At 42.8% G+C, this 18,181-nt stretch overlaps 1 long non-coding RNA gene across 2 annotated transcripts; it reads right to left on the minus strand.

Moving 5' to 3' along the window:
- Positions 1 to 3,523: 3,523 nt before the first annotated feature.
- LOC698935 (uncharacterized) lies at positions 3,524 to 13,562 on the minus strand. 2 transcript variants are annotated; one of them, XR_013407392.1, is made up of 2 exons: positions 13,292 to 13,562; positions 3,524 to 5,441 (listed from the first exon to the last, which is right to left on the minus strand). It is a non-coding gene; the product is annotated as an uncharacterized LOC698935 (long non-coding RNA). The 2 variants fall into 2 exon arrangements; XR_013407386.1 differs by lacking the exon at positions 3,524 to 5,441 and adding an exon at positions 7,835 to 9,631.
- Between the last annotated feature and the right edge of the window lie 4,619 nt (positions 13,563 to 18,181).

Here is an 18,181-nt window from a genome sequence, read left to right on the forward strand (position 1 = left end):
AAGCATATAAGTTATTATTTTAATGAAGTCCATTTCTCCATCTATTTTTGGATTGTTTGTGCCTACTTAAAAAATGTCTAATCCAAAGTCACAAAGATTTGTACCTGTTTTCTTCAAGACATCGTTTTTTAAAGGAGAACTTTCCTGGGTTGTAGAGGAGGGTGGACATGGTTTATTTATGCCTCCTGTCCATTACCAATGTTTCTCCTGATTGTAATCCATATGCTCACCACCCCTCCATGGAGCATCCATGGCCTGTAACAGAGCTCTGGGGACTGATATCCTTCCACTGACTTTGGTGCTGGTGAGAGCCCTGGTCATGTGGTTCAGCTTGGCCTTAACCCAACCCAGTTGCACATATTCCTCAGGCCCTTTAGAGTTGAAGCTGAGAGCCTCTCTGAGAATGCTTGCCAGCCCATGCTGTTCTAAGGCTGGAGCAAACTTCCTCTGTCTATTCCAGACAGAGGCGATTGCAGGGGTTGGACTCAGTCAAGACATCTCTGGTGTTAGAAAGTAGACCTGTTTCAGGGTTTGGAGAAGATTGTTCAATATGAACTAGGTCCTCTCCAATTATTTTTACTGTATGTGTGACTTCTTTCCAGAAACAAAGGAATAAATAATATTTTGCTTAGAACATTCTGTCTATTCTTTGTCAATTGTTGTTTGTCTACAACTTTCACATGGATAAAAAGGGGAGTTCAGTGTAAATATATTCTTAACAATTAATTATGGTTCATGTCCTCTGCCACGGGATCATATTTAAATCTATGAACTAGCCTGTTACTTAGGTATTATCCTGTTCCCGATGAGAAAACAAACTCAGAAAGATGGGAAAATTTCCCTAGGTCACATATGTGTGTGTGTGGGGGGGGGGGTTTGTATACATACATATGTCTTAAGAATCATTAATTAGACATATATGTGAGTATCTATTTCTGGATTCTCTCTTCCCTTCCACTGATATATATTCTATTTTTTTTCAACAAAACACATGATTTTCATAGCTGCAGAGTAATTCTGGAAATAGGTAGTGAATTCATTCACCATTATTCTATTATAATATTGCTCCTTTATTATTCTTGATCATCGACATTACCATATAAATAGTAGAATCAACTTGTAATTTTCTACCACAATGCTGCTTGGAATTTTTATTAGAATTGCATTGGATCTGGAAATCAACTGATGAAAAGCTGACTTTTAAAACATAACTCTTCTGATCCATGACAAGGTTTATCTCCCCACTAATTGAGTTCTTTCATAATTTCTTAAAGCAATTTTTTGTAGTTGTTGGTGTACTGGCCAAACATACATTTTGTTGATTTTCTTTCTTTCTTCTCTCCCTCCCTCCTTACCTCCCTCTCTCTTTCTTTCCTTTTTTTTTTTTTTTTTTTTTTTTTGAGACAGAATCTTGCTCTGTTACCCAGGCTGGAGTGCAGTGATGCAATCTCAGCTCGCTGCAACCTCTGCCTCCCAGGTTCAAGTGATCCTCCTGTCTCAGCCTCCCCAGTAGCTGGGACTACAGGTACATGCCACCACACCCAGCTAATTGTTTGCATTTTTAGTAGAGACTGCGTTTCACCATGTTACGCATGATGGTCTCAATCTCTTGACCTCATGGTATGTCCACCTCAGCCTCCCAAAGTGCTAAGATTATAGGTGTGAGCCACTGCGCCCAGCCTGTTGAATTTATTTATAAGAAAACATGTATTTAGATGTTACTTTAAATGACACTGTTTTTTACTTCTTTTTGCAAATGCTCGTTGCTAATATACAGAAATACACAAGACTACTTATATCGAGCTTATATTCTGTAACATTATCAAACTCACTAATTACTTTTGGTAGATTTTTGTAGATTTCTAGGATTATTAACATACACAGCCATTATCTGTGAATAAAGACAATTTCAATTCTTTCTTTTCAATCTTTTCAATACTTTTATTTATTTGTCTTACCTTATTGCATTTAGATCTCTAGTATAATGCTGAATTGAAAGTGTACCAATAGATATTCTACTTTTTTCTCTGATTTAATAGAAAAGCATTCAATTTTATGCCATTTAATATAATGTTACCTGTGAGTTTTTTTCAAATCTATCCTTAATGGGGTTAGAAGTGTTGCCTTCTATTTTTATCATGCTGAGAGTTTTCTGGGATTTGTTTTTATAAAAATCATGAAAAAAGTTTTCAATTTTGCCAAATGCTTTTACTGTGTATGATAAGGTTATCATATGGTTTTTCTCTTTTGCCCTGATAATATATAAAATTATATTTTTTAAATATAAAAAAGATTTCTTGAATCAAGCCAGGACACTTTTTTTAATTATAAAATTTAACAAATATATCGAAATATAAATTACATGCAATTGAGATTTATTAAAGTATAATCAAGTATATTAATGTGTATAATTAAAGTGTATAATTTTAAGAGCTTGAGCACAGTATACACAAGTCAAAGAGACATGACAGAAAATACTAAGGATTCCTCAGCATATGTGATTTATCTTGGTGAATGTTCTATGTGAGTTTGAGAAGAGTTATTTGTTAGCTGTTCTTAGATGTATTTTGCTTAAATGTCGACTTAACTAGCTTGTGTCATTGATTGTGTGAATTAATTTTGTTCTAGTGGGCAGGAAAATTACTGTCTGATCACTTTGGACTTATGTGGACTTGGTTTATGTTTTATTAAAATGAATGCATGGAAAGCCCACAGCATTTCCCAAGACCCTCTAATTTGGCAATCACCAATCCACCGCTTTGTGGATTTTGTCAGGGTTTGGTTTTAGGCTTTATTAGGGTTGGTCTAGAATAGGCCTTACTGTAAAGTGTGACACTTATTCCTAAAGCACAGTCATTCTAGTGTCTCAGTTGGATACCCGGCTGCTAATGAGGTGTGTGTGAGTTCTTCCCACCCTGGATGGCAGAAACTTCATCATCCATTCCCCAACCCTCCTCCACCTCAAGTACCTCTGGTCCAAACTCAGTTTGACAGCAGCCACCCCTCTGTTAAATCTGTTTGTCCTTTCCTTGTGCAGGTACAGTCCCGTCCTTGATAAGTGTGCACATGGAACCCCTCATGGACTTCGACAGCTGCCCCTCTGAACAGCTGTCTCCTCATTGCTGCCCTGCCCCACAGACTGCAGTTGCTTCAGTGGACTTCAACTCTGATCTCTGCCTTCTCACCTCAGTGGGGCTGTCCTGCTCTGAGTGGACTACAGCCCACGATGCAGCTGCTGAAAAATTCTCCCTAAAGAACTAGGAAATCATGGGGGCCCCCCCCCTTTAGTTTCCTGTTGTACTGCCTGTTGTCCACTGTCTGAAAACAATTTTATGGTTGTTTATGGAGGCAGGATTAGTCTGATATGATTTATTCTAGGGGAAACAACCAGAAATCTGTTATACTCTTTTAATTACTGTGTCTTTATAATATTATGGTCAAATCCTAAGATGACCCCCAGTGATCTTTGTTCTCATATAATCACTTCTTCCTGACTGTAGACAAAGGCCAGTGACATCACTCCTGTGATTGTGTTACAATTTAATGCAAAAACAAGTTAGCAGATATAATCGAGATCTCAGATCAGTCAAATTTAATATAGAGAGATGATCTTATGAGCTTGACCTAATGAAGGTGAGTTCCTTGGAGGGACTGAGGTCTTCCTGGAGAGATGTGAAGTGCAGGAGGGTTTCCATTCAGGGCATGTCTCCTCTTCTGGCTGGAGGAAGCATGTATTGGGAACATGGGAGGCCTCCAGGAGCAGCGAGAGGCCCCTGGCTGACAGTCAGCAAGAAAATAGAGATCTCAGTTCTACAGTCACAAGGAACTGAACTCAGCTGACAACCTGAGGAAACTAGACAGCAAATTCTTCCCCAGAAACTCCAGAAAGAAACCCAGCCTAATTTCAGCCTGTGAGGCCCTGAGAAGAAGACCCAGCTAATCCAGGCCTCAACTTCTCATCTGTGGATACTGCCAGAAAATAAATCAGTCTTATTTTAAGACTCTAAAAGCTAGCAGTAATTTAGCATGCAGCAATAGAAAATTAATACAAACAAAATGGAGAAGACGTTGGAGTGGGGACAAAAATGAAACGGTGGGAGAGGGATGCCTGTATGCTGATATGGTTGATGCCTGTACGGTTGAATTGGGTCTACCATTCCTCATCTAATTAGCTTTGGTCTATTAAGCTGCATAGCTACACACAAACATTGGTACTAGGTTGAATCCAGAGGAGTAAGATATTGCATTCTTCAGAGTAGACGAGAACACTCTGAATTTGGGGTCACTGGATCATAAGTCATATACGAGGTCCCTCTGGGAAGGCCTAGAGGAAGATTTACAGGATACACTTGAAACAACATTGAAGGCTTCTTTGTTCCCCAGAGGGACCCGATCTCCTCTCAGTCAAGAAGATCCAAGTCTCTGAACTGGATGCCAAGTTATAAATTCCCACTATACTGACTCCATCAAGCTTCTGTCCTCAGAACTAGAGTTTATCAATAAAAGATGGACTCAAGGGAGTCTAGGCATTTATTCTCCTATTTTATACAAATCAGTTAATGTGTATGAACAAAACAGACTTTGAAGAAAGTAAATCACAGCTGCCACAGGAAAACAGCTTCAACATCCTCATCAGTCATCAGGGGTGTTCTGTTGAGAGGACTTGATATGAGGCTTTCCTCATCATGGGCTAGCACAGACGCAGGGGAAATGTCACCAAGTCTTCAATTCGGAGTGTAGCAGCCTGGGCTGTTGATTCGTTAGGCCTCCTGCTGCTGGAGATGCAAGTAGTGCATTTTCATGGCCACCACAGGTGCCCTTAGGTTAGCATTCTTCAGAGCCAGAATCTAACAAGCCACAGAAGCTCTGAGTATCTCCCTTTCCTCAGTCACTCACATAAATGACTTCAGGTCCTTCAGGGGGAGGCCTGAAGGAAGATTGACAGCATACACTTGCGGCAACATTGAAGGCTTCACTCTTCCTCAAGGGATCCATCTCCCCTCAGTCAAGAAGCTCCAGGGATCTCAACTGGATGCCAGGTCATAAATTCCCACTATGGTGACTGCATCAGGTCTCTGTCCTCAGAACTACAGCTTTTCTAATTATTACAAAAGTTCATTCCTTACTAGATTTCCCATCCATTACATTCCCAGACACCTCACAATGATTAGTAACCACCACATAACCCTACCTCTCAAAGAAATCCCTCCTGCCTTGTCTCTAGATGGCCAAGTCCCACGGCCTGTCCTCTGCTCTTCCAGAACCCTGTTCTTCTCACTGACAGCAGCAAGGGCAAATCCATGCAGCATCTCCCGCCATGACCTCCAGTTTGCAGACAGTAGGTACCACAGGTACTTGACAGTCACGCCACTGTTCCCCTCACCCGTGCATTTCTTAATGCCTTGGTGAGGAGAATGTTTCTGGATCTTCCTTGATGGGAGCTAAAGGAACAAAGGTAAATAATGCTATGGGACCCACTGAGAATTGGGGCTATGGAAGAGTGACCACTGAAGTAACAGACAGATGCAGCTATTGCCAGATACTCAGTGCCAGAGCAGGGAGGAAGAGGGAAGAAATACAGACCACACCTTCCTCTCACTTCCAGGCTCCATCAGGTGCCCTCTATTGCTAAACCTAACTAGAAGTATGTACACAGGGGAGCCAGGGATGCATTCTAGAAGGGACAAGCACCAAGTGACATAAGACAGGATGGAAATGAGTGGAGAGTGGATCTGTGGGAAGGAGGAGGGGATGATATGGGGAAACAAAAGGAGAATACTAGCTAATAACGCTAGGTAACACTAACATTCCAAAGGCTGTGCTCATATTCAGAAAAGAAAGTTCAGCATAAAGTACTAAACCAGGAGTCAAGATACTGTATTTTCAACTGCTGTTCCAACAGCTGTATTATAAAGGGCCAGTTTATGTCATGCCTTTCTAATTTGACCTAAAGTGCCAGGTGGCACTGGGGCTGGCACAGCCGTGCTCAACTATGTGTTGGAGAGTACACAGAGACTGCCAGGCTGAGGGAAGACACAAGAGAATAGAAGAGATGCTCTCAGGGAACGAGAGACCACACAGCCCCAGAGTCAGGGCGGCATCAGCCACTGTCGGCTGCTCATTTTCCCAGACACAGCCCACAAGCCTCAGCCATGCTGTGCTTTGCAAGACGCTTCTTCACCTTTTCAATAAACCTCCCTGAATTGAAGCTGACGGGGGTTTATTTCTCCTTCATCATCAATTAAATTCTTCACCGCAACAATCTCCAATGAATTTTGGACACAGCAGGCAGGCCCATCCCTGCTTCTGTTCCACTATGTCCCCTGTAGCTTGAAAAGGAGGACGTACTGAACTACCACCAAATGTTCCTCTGGCTCTGATATTCCGTTATTCTGGTTTCTTTTTGGCTACTTTGTTTTTGGAAGCATGCATCCTAAGGCATCCAGTTGAACAAACTTTGTCTACTGTGTCCAGGCATTCCTGGTGGGATTTCAGATAAGACACTCTTGGGTTGCTACACTCACAACCACTGAACCAATTCTATGACCATCTGTTTCATGGCCACATGTCTGTTCATTTTATACGAACATAAAGGGAGGGGACAGACAGCAAACTCGCATGTTATAAATTGTACCATCTTAAAAAGGAAATAAGGCAACACTTTACGATAAAACCTTAAGATGCATTAAATGTAAGTCTAATGCAATAAAGAATGCCCATAAAATTCCTATTTAAAGAATGTTTAGAAAATTGTTGAACAATGGACATCATCATTTAAAGTGATATGAAGAAATCTTCTCAGCTAAACATATGGGCTAGGTTAGAGAGAAAGATAGAGGACCCATCTCTGCCCTGGAAAAACTACTGGTAGCATCTTTCAAAAAGCTCTCTGTGTTTGAGTACGCACCTTGATCCACAGGCTCACATTGGATTCCAACTGGCCGCTGCTTCTTGGCATTAACATTGGATTCCCTACTAGTAAATCTTACCAAGATCTGAGTTTCTGCAGATACGATATTATTTTGTTTGACCATCCTTATCTTCAAGGGCTACCAAGAAGGAACAAAGAATTTATTTACCTCCCCAAGGGTAAAGATTTTACCAATGAGACACTTTCTTACTATGACACCAGGGCCCCCTATGCCCTGTTCACTTCAGTGCCCTTTGTGCCCTGACAGAAGCTCATGCTGGTCCCAGGATTCCTTATATGATTAACCTCCTTCCTGAATCCCAACTTCATGCTGGTGGTGATGACAGGTGTCCTGTATCCCATGCTCATGTCCCTGAAGTCATCAGCCTGTCTCCAGTTAGAAAAAATTACATGTGGCCGGGCGCGGTGGCTCAAGCCTGTAATCCCAGCACTTTGGGAGGCCGAGGCAGGTAGATCACGAGGTCAGGAGATCGAGACCATCCTGGCTAACATGGTGAAACCCCGTCTCTACTAAAAATACAAAAAACTAGCCGGGCGTGGTGGCGGGCGCCTGTGGTCCCAGCTACTCGGAGGCTGAGGCAGGAGAATGGCGTAAACCCGGGAGGCGGAGCTTGCAGTGAGCTGAGATCGCGCCACTGCCCCCCAGCCTGGGTGACACAGCGAGACTCCGTCTCAAAAAATAAAAAATAAAAAATAAATTACATGTATATAGACAGGCCTCTTTGCAAGTAGCAAAAGCTTTCTCACCTTCATACATTAAGGGCTTGGAATGTACAATAGTATAAACACTTTGGGGAAAAATGTCTGGCATCTTCTTACAGAAATAAACAACTACCTACTCTATGACTCAGTAATTCCTAAGCATTTACCCAAGAGAAATTAAAACATATGTCCAGAAAATGATTTATACAAGAATGTTCATAGCACTTTTATTCATAAGAGGAAAAACTGGAAACATTCAAGCATCTGTCAATACAAGAATGGATTAATAAATGGTGATACATTCATTCCATGGAAAGCCTAAAGGAACAAACTGTTGACACACAAAACAACATGGATGAATCTCAAAAACATTTTGAGTGCAATAGGAGCCATACACAAAAGAGTATGAACAATCTCTTGAGAAAAGAGATGAACAATCATGGTCTCAAGAAATGCAGAGCAGAGAGCCCAGAGGCAAAGACTCACAGGACAGCCGGTCGGTCCCAGGCTGTGGATCCTAATTAAAAAACTCCTGCTGGATTTTGCCCAGCTCCATTTCCAAACTATTTTGGGTCAGTGACTTCTTTATCCCTTCCTTGTTCCCTCATTTTGAACTAGAATCACTGTAGTTGTTATTCCATGTCTGTCCCGTCATTTCACATTAGGGGAAGATAAGCTGTTCGTTCCGTTTCACAGGTCGACGGAGGAAAGGGAATTATATCAAGGATCTGTACTTAACGGACACCCTCAGAAGCCTCATCCACACCTGGTGTGGATGTTTTAAATGGGATTTTAAACTTTTCATCTGATATGTTCTACATGACATTTTTCATGTTGAACTAATGCTTTAATGACATGAAATTTGGAAACCTTAGGGGAGAGGGTGAATGCATTTCGCAGTTGGGGGAATGTGAATACTGCGGTAGATGGAATTTCTGAAATGGTCCCCAAACATGCCACACCCTTGTCTCTAAAGCCCATTAAGGTGATGAGACACCATTCCTGTGATTATGTTGTTATATGCCAGTTATATGACTTTAAGCTGGTGAGGTTACCTGCATGAACTGGATCTAATCACATCACTCCATACAAGACAACTTTCTGGGGCTGGTTGGAGAAGCTGAAGTTAGAGAAGATAGGAGCTTGAGAAGGACTCCATGAGCTGCTATTGGTTGATAAAGGAAAAGACAGATAAGGAGGAAAGCAGGGGACCTCTGAAGTCAGAGTGTCTCCTGGCTGACAGTCAGCAAAGATGAAGGGCCCTCAGTCCCCCACAAACAAGCATAGGAACTCTTTCAATATCTGTAGTGAACTGGGAGAAATCGCTTAAGCTCTAGAAGAAAACACAGCCAGCCCATTCCTGGATTTTCACCTCACATGACTCTGAGCAGAAAACCCAGACACTTCATTCCAGATTTCTGTGGTTTCAAACCACTGGTTTACAGTAATGTGATAATTGGCAGCAAGAGAAAACTAGTACAGGTGTCTGTCTCTCCTCTTGAATTTCAATTTCAGACACATGGATGCTAACCCCTCTATGAGAGAAAATCAATCAACCAATCAATGAATGAAAGAACTATTGCAAAAATATTGCCCTCACTCTTTTGTGGCTGTTCCAGAGCCCTTGCCACCTGAAGAAGACAATGAGGGGTATTTCAGGCACATGGGGAGCGTGGCTTTACCGTTATCAATCACATTTCTGAAAGCATAAAAATGGTTCAGGTCGGGCCGTGGCTCATGTCTGTAATCCTAGCACTTTGGGAGGCCAAGGCAGGTGGATCACTTGAAGTCAAGAGTTAGAAGCCAACCTGGCCAACACGGAGGAACCTTGTCTCTACTAAAAATACAAACATTAGCCAAGCGTGGTGGCAGGCACCTTTAATCCCAGCTACTCAGGAGGCTGAGGCAGGAGAATCACTTGAACCCAGGAGGTGGAGGTTGCAGTGAGCTGAGATCGCACCATTGCATTCCAGTCCATGGAATAGAGAAAAACTCCATCTCAAAAAGGAAATAAATAAATAAATAACAAATAAAGATAGTTCATTACTTAACTCCACATATTATTACATGAAAATGTATCATCTCGATTTTAACAGCAGATTTTTTAAAATTCCTTTCCTTGTGCTCACCAGACAAGGTCTGGTAGCAAATACCGGTCACCAACACAGATTAACCAATTCAAGGAGAGCCATAAACAGGACTACTGTTATGTTTCCCAAAAAAACCATCCCTAGAATGCAATCTCTTCTCTACTTGTCACAAAATGAACACAATAGTCCACTATATAAAGTCCCAAACACATGAAAATGTAAATACAATGAAGTCTGCTTTCCAAATATTCATTCTCTTCCAACCCAGTCATGGGGACCAGGGATTAGGAAATGACTACAAAGAGGTTCAAGGGAATTTGGGGAAGCGACAAAATGTGCTGAAGTAGAAACTCTGCCGATGGCTGCACAATTCCATAAATCAGCTGAAATCACTGAGTCGTATGTTGACAACGGGTGACTTTTATAACAAGCAATTCTTTAAACAAACTTTTGGGTTTCTATTCCAACGCAGAAAGAGCTAGGGAGCCATCACTTGTCCTCACAGCTAGCAAAAGGCTACAAGGTGCAAAACCCTAAGAATCCTAGGAGATAACATTCGAGAAAATCTCACGGATCTTGGGTTCAACGATGGCTTCTTAGATACAAAACCAAAAGCACAATATACTAATGAAAAAAAATTAAGTTGAATCTCATTAAAATTAAAAACTTCTGCTCTGTGAAAGACACTGTTAAGAGAATGGAAAAAGCAAGTCACAGACTGGCAGAAAATATTTACAAAATAATCTGGTAGGAAAACTTCTCTCCAAAATATATGAAGAATTCTGAGAACTAAACAACACAAAGCCAAAAAAAAAAGAAAAAATTGGTGAAAGATCTGAACACCTCATTAATAAGATACACAGATGGCAAATAAGCATATGAAAAAGATGCTCAAAATCATTTGGGATTAGGGAATTGCACATTAAAACAAAAATGAGATATCACTGTAAACCTACTAGAATGGCTAAAATTCAAAAAGGTGAACACACCAATGCTGTCAAAGATGAAAAGCAACCAGAACTCTCCATAGCCAGTAGAAATCAAAAGGGTACAGTCACTCTGGAAAACTTAAGTTCACTCAGAATCCTGCACATAAGTAGTTACAGCAATTTTATTCATAATTGCCAAAAGTTGGAAGTACGCAAGATGTCTTTCACCAAGTGAATGGATAAGCAAACTGTGTTGTAGCCCCACAACGAAATCTGATTCAGTGATTCTAAAAAGCAAGCTATCAAGTCATAAAAAGACATGCAGGAACTTAAAATACATAATGCTAGAAAGAAGTTAGTCTGGAAACCTACATACTGTACGATTCCAACTCTAGGACATTCTTGGAAAGTCAAAAAGAGAGAAGTAGTAAAATGATGAGTGGTTGTCAGGAGTGGAGAGGTAGACGCATGAAATGGTGAAGCACAGGGAATTTTCAGCAGTGAAATTATTTTGCATGATGCTGTATTGGGGATTTAGGACACTATGTAATTGCCAAAACACATAATCTGTGAAACTCAGATGAACTCTAATGTAAACTATGGACTTCAGTTGATAATGATGTATCAATAGCGGTTCATCAATTGTAACGAATGAACCACACTAATACAACATACTTATAGGGGAAATTGTGTGCTGGAGGACATCGGAGCCTAGGGGAACTCTCTGTACTATCCACTCAATTTTTCTGTAAACCTATAACCATTCTAAAAAATAATGTCTATTAATTTTTTTTTTTAAATAGGATGCAGCAGTCGCATATCAAGGTTTTGGTGGCATCCTGTTATTGTGTGGTTAGTACTTGGCATTGAAGTGCACCAACCTGGAGTCAGAGCAGTTGGAGATTTCCAGGCCTGTGCTATTTACCTCGAATCCTGGGGTGCCCCGGAAAACAGCAGATCAGTTAGGGAGAAGCAGCCTCAGCAATCTAGATAGTGCAGGTTTGTGGTAAAGACACGTACAAACCATCTGGGTGGGCAGACCTTGGTGAAGACTAGAAACCACTGAGACTCAGCAGCTGCCCCGGTGGAACCCACAAATCAAAGGAGGGGCTGGGAGGAGCTAAGGGCTACTGGACGAGCTCCCTGCCTGCAAGACAGAAGCAGCTCCAGAGATTCTGGTAAATAATGTAGGTTTCAATACAGTGTGATCTACTCAAAAAAGCAGAGAGAATGAAAAGGAAAGAAAGAGAGCATGAGAAAGAAAGAAAAAGAAAAGCAGAAAGGAAGAAAGGAAAGAAGGGAGGGAGGGAAGGAGGAAGGAAAGGACGAAGGGAAGGAGGGCGGGAGGGAAAGAATAAAGAGAGAGAAAGAGAGTTGGAGGGAAGCAGGGAAGGAAGGAAGGGAGAGGGAGAGAGGGAGGGAGGGAGGGAGGGAACAAATTTACATGAAGATGAGAACACTGGGGAACTTACACCACCAATATTTTCCATTAACAGGAACATGCTAACTAGTTACTAGAGAAAGACGCACTACTGTAAAACCATATACTGTCCATGGGGTACAACCCCTTCCTCCTCCTCTGAAACACATTCTCTCGCCCACTATTGCCAGAGGCACTGAGTCTTATCTTTGGATAAGTTCTGCCCACAAGAATGAGAGGAGATAGTGGACCCGAGAACACCAGGCCACGACCGTCCCTACTGATCCTTGTCCACTCCAGAAGTTACCTGGCTGCAGTTAGTGGCCTCAGCCCCTGGGTCTGATGTCATCCATTTACCTTTCTCACTGGACTTCTCTCCTTGCACTTGCTCCCACTCCCCCAGGACCTGGTGGGCGGCCACGTGAGAAGGACACAAACAAATCATGCCCCTTTCTTTCTCCCCCTCCCAATGCCTGCAGTGCTGGGTTCCGTGGGGTAGTGGCCTGAGATTTATGGGGCCTCTAGCCCAGAGCAAGACCTGCTACCTAATAGTCACCCCATGAAAGCACAGGGAAAGAAGGCATCCACCACAAGGTCCTGGGGAACCAAGAATTCCACTGTGGCCCATAAATTCTAAGTCCTACAGGATTCTGGAATGGGAGATGGGACAGGCCTTCAAAAGTGGCCACTCTTTTAACCCATTATACTGTCAACTGAGCCATGTTTCCCCATCCTGGACACATCTAGAGGGCACTGCCTAAAACCAGACACATCTCCCCATCCAGGAGAGAGTAGGGGCCTGAGCCTGGGGGATGCAGGGGGACAGGGAGGGGATGAGCCAAGAAAGCTGAAGAAGAGAAAGCAGGTGAAAGGGGACAGCAGGGTGGAAACAGAGAGAAAAGGGGGCAGACAATGGGGGGTGAGAGGGGAAGAGTGAGGAGGGGGATGCAGATCTAGCTACTGAGGAAAAGTCCTGGAGAGAACACTGTCCTCTCCTGAAGTAAAATCACTTCCACCTGACCACGGCACTGCAGGTCGTGGGCAGCACACGCTGGGAATATTTGTTCATTCATTTAACAAATACTTATTTCATATCTGTTTCATGCCAGGCAAGGCCCTGCGATCCTTAGGGACCTTGGCATCTTCCCTTCACATCTGCGTCACAATACAAAGAGGACTCTCTGACCCCATCGAGCTGGCAATGCCTCGGGATTTTCACCTGTTGGATCCGGCAGCTCTTCATGTCGGCCTACACCGTGTGAGGCTGCTCTTGGTGCACCGAATGGGGAAGTTTCTGCATCAGTGCCTCGGAGAGTCCACCGGAAGCTCTGGACAGTGGGAGTCGGTGGCACCCCAGCATGGAGGCCAAGAGCACACAACACTGAAGCTCCAGACACCCTCAGGAGGAAAGGAAGGGACAATCGGCTGGTGAGACCCTGGATCACCAGGAACCTTCGCCTGGGTCGAAACAGGATTTGCCTTCAGATTGCCTGTGAGATAAAAGAGAGAAATTAAGGTTAACATTGAGATTTGGGGCTTCAGCAACTTGAAGGATGGAGCTGCCATTTATGGAGACTGGGAAGACCCAGGGAACAGCGGCTTGAAAGGTGGTGGGGAACTAGAGTTGGTTGGGTTTCTGTCATATGTAATCAACAGTCCTGATCAGACTGGGCAATATAGTAAGACCCCATCTCTGAAAATAAAAACTGAAAAATTAGCCGAGCATGGTGGTGCACACTTGTAGTCTCAGCTACTCGGGAGGCTGAGACAGGAAGATTCCTTGAGACTTCAGTTAGAGGTTAGTGAGCTATGATGGCACCACTGCACTCCAGCCTGGGGGGAAAAAAAATAAAGAGTCCTGACCAAATACTTGAGTAGCCAGGGAAGTTTTCACAAAGTAAGTAATATTTGAGGCACATCTTAGTGAACGAGAATTCGATTATTACTGTTAGGGAATTAAGAGAATGTGGGTGTAGTTAGTTAATGCTTACTGAACTATCGTCAGAATCTCATCTACTGCTCTATCTGGTCTATCTGTACACATATATTCTATATGCTGTCTCACTGAGCTTTCGCTAGGTTATGCTACAGTAACAAAAGCCCCAAAATCTTAGCAGCTACCCACACAAAGCTTTATTTTTTATTGACGTTTCCTTTTATGGCAGGTTGACTGTGACTCTGTTCTATACAAGCTATTTTATTTGTTAGATGGTGAAAACTGTGATACTTGGAGATTGCTGAATATGGTATTAGTATGTTCATTCATTCACTCATTTAACAAATATTTATTCATTATCTGTTTCATGCCAGGCAACGTCAAGTACTGAGAATATTGTGGTGAATAAAAGAGACAAAATCTCTAATTTCCAGGAGCTAATATTGAAAATAAGATTAAAGACAAACAAAATAATCATAACAACAATGAATATTATATTCATAAATATAGCTGTAAGAGATTTTAGTAAATCTTTTAAATTACAAAAATGTAAAAATTATTAAAACCAAAATGGCCAGGTTTGATGGCTGATGCCTGTAATCCCAACACTTTGGGAGGCCAAGGTGGGAGGATCATTTGAGCCCAGGAGTTTGAAACCAGTCTGGGTGCTACAGGAAAACCCTGTCTACAAAGAAATAGAAAATTAGCCAGGTAGAGTGGTGCATTCCTATAGACTCAGCTACTAAGGAGGCTGAGGTAGGAGGACTGCTTCAGCCTGAGAGGTCAAGGCTGTAGAGAGCCATGATCATACCACTGCACTCCAGCCCGGGTGACAGAGCGAGACACTGTCTCAAGAAAAAAAAAATTATTCGATGTAGTCCTCAAACTATTATGTGGAATACTATTGTTTACATCACATCACATGAGTCCTTTCAATGGCTGAACACTTATTTCAGTGCGATCCAGAAAGCTTTCCTGGGAACTAAGTACACCTAAGAACAATTCAGTATGAAAGAGTTACTGCCTTGACAGGAAGATTGTAAACATTTAAAAAGGCAAATAAATAAATAAAAGAGTGAAAACTGTAGCTCTGTGAGGCTCAAATAACATCTCATTCAACTCACAATGAACACCTTGCAATCATTATGAACACCATATAATTCACTTAATACATTTTGCCTGAACGTCCAACACATCTGAATGACCAGCACCTGTATGTAGCCAAGAAATTGACAATCATTTATAAATTATCACTTATGACTCCATCTGCTCTACGCACTTGTTTTTTTAATTTTATTCATTTATTTATTATTTTTATTTTTTGTAGAGATGGGATCTCACTATGTTACCCAGGTTGGTCCAGAAACACAAACAGACCCACACTAATTTCAGAAATCAGATGACAATACAGTCATTCAATTTATGAAAAAACGTGCCACACGGTGCAGAAGGAAAAGGATGGTCTTTTCAACAAATGCTGCTGGATCAAGCAGACACATCCATGTAGTAAACAGTGATCATAGCCAAGTGGGGTGGCTCACACCTGTAACCCCAGCACTCTGGGAGGCTGAAGCAGGCAGATTACTTGAGCCCAAGAGTTCGAGACCAACCTGGGAAACATGTTGAATCCCCATCTCTACAAAAAATACGAAAATTAGCCAGGCATGGTGGCGCACGCCTACAGTCGCAGCTACTCAGGAGGCTGAGGTGGGAGGATCGCTTGAGCCAGGAGGTGGAGGTTGCAGTGAGCTGACATGCTGCCACCACACTCTAGCCTGGGCAATAGAGTGAGGCTCTGTCTGAAAAAAAAAAAAAAGCAAAAACTAAAATAAAATTGTTATAAGGTTAACACACAAAAATGTGTTCATACTCTTAGGTTAGGTGTTGATTTCTTAAACAGGACACAAAAAGTAGTAACCATCAAGGAAAAGATTGATAAAGTATAATTTCATTAAAATTAAGAATCTCAGGCCGGGTGCAGTGGCTCATGCCAGTAATCCCAACACTTTGGGAGGCCGAGGCAGGTATATCACGTGAGCCTAGGAATTCCAGACCAGCCTATGCGACGTGGCAAAACTCCATCTCTACTAAAAATACAGAAAAGAGCTGAGTGTGGTGGTGCTCCCCTGGAGGTCCCAGCTACTTCTGGGCTGAGGCAGAAGCATCACCTAAGCCTTGGGAGGTCAATGTAGTGGTAAGCTGAGATTGTGCCACTGCACTCCAGCCTGGGCAACAGAGTGAGACCCTGTCTCAAAAAGAAAAAAAAAAAAGTTAGAGAATCTCCATTCATGAAAAAACACCATTAAAAGAGTAAAAAGGCAAGTTACAGATTGAAAAAAGGGAAATGCAATACATATATATCCTAGAAAGGATGCATATCCAGAATAAAGTATTACAAATCAACAGAAAAACAAGCAAGTCAATGAAAAGTGGATAAAAAGATTTAATAGGCACTTCACAAAAGAGGGCATAAAAAATGGCAATAAAAGATAATCAATTAAACCACACTGATACATTACTGCACCCCTACTAGAATGGCAAAATAATTTTTAACTGACAGGCATCAGCAAGGACATGGGGTAACCAGAATATCCCTGCCAAATGGTACAACCACTTTGGGAAAATGTTCAACAATATGTAATACTAAAGTTTTATCATTCATATACCTCTAAAACCAACAATGCCACTCCTACAAATATACCCCAGTCTAGTACTGTTCTATTTCTTGAACTGTGGTGTCACGGTAAAAATTACTTTTTTTTTTTTTTTTTTTGAGACAGGGTCTCACTCTGCCATCCAGGTGGGAGTGCAATGCCATGATCATGGCTCACTGTAATCTCAGCCTCCCGGGCTCTGGTGATCCTCCCACCTCAGCCTACTGGGTAGCTGGGACTACAGGCACACACCACCACACACAGCTAACTTTTGTATTTTTAGTAGAGACAGGGTTTTGCCACATTGCCCAGGCTGGTCTGGGAATCCTAGGCTCAAGTGATCTACCCACCCTGGCGTCCCAAAGTGCTGGGATTACGGTGTGCTCTACTGCGCCCGGACCAACTGCACTTTTAAAATAGTCAACTTCTTCTGTATACTTCAGTACCTTTTCAAAGATTTCTTTGACACAAAGTTCTCAGAAATCTTAAAGCTAGCATTTCAGAATAGAAAAAAATAGCTTCTGCTTCACTGGTGAAATTTTACTAATAAAATTTAAAAACAGAAAGCTACTAACGCACATCAGCTCCGAACAAAGATTAAACACTACCAGCAGATCTTTCTTTAACTTCGTGAAGCACTGGGATTCATTCTTTCGGCAAAGAAAGGATGAACACTGTAACCCAAAGAAAAGATACCACTTGAGAAAAGACTTCTTTTCCAAAGCAGCTCTAGCAGCAAAAGACAGGAGGAAAGCGAGGAAACCATGTCAAACGTCCTGGTTAACTCTTCAGTGAAAGGAAGCCAAATGAGATGATCTAAGAAGCCAGAAAGACAGACAGACAGACAGACAGACAGACAGACAGACACAGGGAAATCACAGCAACTCTTTGCAGTGCAAACACCAACCCCACAATCCATCCTACCGGAAATCCTGCGGTTAATTTGAGGCTTGCCCCGCTAGTCATGAATCATGAGGTGATTCGGTGATGGCCACAAACGCTCCTCATGTGCATCCTGGACCTGGCACACCTGGCTTGCCCATCGCCAGCCTGGAGACACCGCCAGGAGCAGAATCCCGGAGGCCAATAAAGACTCCAACTTTGCAAGCAGAGGGAACCGATTTCTGGACTCGAAGGTGGGGTCCGGGGTCAGTGTCCTCTACAGGATATAGGAGGACGTGCCCCCGAAGCTGCTCCGTCCCTCCAGTGCCTGCGATGCCACACAACACCCACCAGCGAATTTCCTCCCCAGCGCGCACCAGAGGTGGGCTGCGGGCGGCAGCAGCAGGGGAAGAATCGAGCTCAGGGAACTCAGGCCCCGGCCGTGCACCCCCCACACCCACCACCCCTCGCGCTACAAAACTTGCCACCGCCGCGCCTCAATCCAGCTGTGCGCCCGCGAGTCCCGGATTCACCGCCCGCCCAGCCGGACGGGGCGTCCTCACCTCGGAAAGGCTGGGTTGGACTTCGCGGTAACTTCCCATCCAGAGGGCAGCCAGCAGCCGCGCCGCCGCGCCTC

This window comes from Macaca mulatta, chromosome 1 (assembly GCF_049350105.2).
Source record: "Macaca mulatta isolate MMU2019108-1 chromosome 1, T2T-MMU8v2.0, whole genome shotgun sequence".
NCBI lineage: Eukaryota > Metazoa > Chordata > Mammalia > Primates > Cercopithecidae > Macaca > Macaca mulatta.